The sequence below is a fragment of the Phalaenopsis equestris genome, unplaced genomic scaffold (assembly GCF_001263595.1).
Source record: "Phalaenopsis equestris unplaced genomic scaffold, ASM126359v1 Scaffold000002, whole genome shotgun sequence".
NCBI lineage: Eukaryota > Viridiplantae > Streptophyta > Magnoliopsida > Asparagales > Orchidaceae > Phalaenopsis > Phalaenopsis equestris.
In genome coordinates this window covers 53,768,702-53,770,737 of record NW_018164444.1, presented here as the reverse complement: position 1 = coordinate 53,770,737, position 2,036 = coordinate 53,768,702, and positions in this window count along the sequence as shown.

The window sequence follows — 2,036 nt, the reverse complement described above, 5'->3', positions numbered from 1 at the left end:
CCGAGTCGCCGCCGCCGCCGCGCGCGGCGCCGCGCAGCAGAAACCGAACCAAACAGGGCCTAATTAGTCAGGATATGTGAAAATATATATATTTCAACGGCAACTTTTTAAAAAATTGTCAAAACATAGGTTACCGAGAAAGGCAAAATTGTGGTGCGGTGCTGCACCGCCACTGCACTGCCGCCCCAAACAGATCCCAAAACTATCAATAATGCCTCCAAAGTGATTGCTAGGGCCATTTCACCACAGTGATTTTAAATTGTAATTGCAGACCTACCCATTGACTCTAAAATAAGAAAAACATTACATGACATGGTTAATTTGGGATGTACTCAAGGTAAACTCAAGGCATACACCCTAATCAGCCTAAGTACTCTCTACCTCAAATAATGCTGACTTTTTATCACTTTCAGCCCTATATACTAATTCTGCAATATATATATAATTTTATAAAAATAATAAATAATTTGTTTACATCGGCGTAAGATAGATGTAGAGAAAAATAATTGAAAATATTGAAAGCATTTCCTACATTTTAAACGTTTTTAAATTAAGGATCACAAAGTCCTTAAAACATTTTTTTAAAATATTTAAAAACCTAACATGTCGACTGACAAAATATCTAACTATTTTTTTTTTCCTAATCATCATAATAATAGCCGCTAATTCATATTTTTCTCGTTTTTTTTTTTCCTTAAATCATTTAATATATATAAATTCCAGCTAATTTTTTTTTTTTCTCGAATAACCGCTAACTTGATTTTCTTAATCATCATGCTTGTCGGAAGATTTGCCTCAGTAGAGGCCTTTAGTGTTGCATGATAGTCCAACACATTGATAATTACGAGAAGCATGAAGAGTTATCTCAACTTTTTACGTGAAAAGCCTTGGGAAAATAATTCATTGCGTAATGATATGCATACATACCCGCACTTGTCCTGAGCTAGAGAAATGGATCATAAAAATGTTATACATTTCTGTTACAATAATAATTGTTGTAATGGGTTGTTAAGATCGTGGTCGACTACTATGAAGATATTAGTCTGTCGTGAATCTCTTAAAAAAAATGGTTGTAGCGCCTGCTTGTCGTAGAGGCCGTAGTTGAAAGACATGGTAGTAGTTAGTCATTTGGTTCATAGTTGATTGCATCGAAAGTGTTGGTTCGTCGTATAGGCCATAGTAGGGAGCTGCAATAATCGCAATGGCCCTAGTAGGGAGCTTCAAAACTTCGTACACTTGGATTGGCTTCAATTTCATTAGACTAGTTAGAACTTTGTCTTTGTAAATTTAATTTGTTTACTGTGAAATCGATATAAAGCTCCTCGCAAGTCCAGGACGTCAATAATTGTGAGGCCGAAAAAGAGGAGGAAGCTGAACAAAAGCGTATGGAGAGGGCTGCAAAATTTTTGGGAAAACTTTGCAGTCTTCTCACACGCGCTTCCATTCATCTTCCTCGATCTTGTTTTCGGCCTCACTATTGTTGTCGTCATCGACTTGCGAGTAGCAATTTGCCTTGATGTCCATCTAATTTTCGTCAATGTCCGCATTGGATTGCACATATACTGAAACTTGAGAAGAAGCCATGAGAAACAAACAAATTTTAAAATTAAATATTTAATTAATATTAATATATATTATAATTTTGGAACAGAGTCCATGTATCGATTACACAGAGAACAAGCTAAATAACATAGTATAAAAGTTCTCGTTAGGCTATTGAAATTGAACCTAACCCCGCTGTACTAAGTTTTGGTATTGATTCATTTAAATAAGGGAAAGTATAGAAAAGTATATCCTAGGAAGAGAAGGGAAAGAATGGTGAAAGGCTTACAACGAGGTAGGGTCGGAACCAATCTTTTTTTTTAAGGGGACCAAATTGCCTTATATACTCAACGTGGGAGGGGCTAAAACAATGACAGACAAAGTGATATTTCAGAAGGGATAAATCTAATATTTTAGGAGGGACAAAAGATCAAATTTCTCTCCAATATAAAAAAAATCCGAATTTGAGGAGATGACAATGACAATTATATATA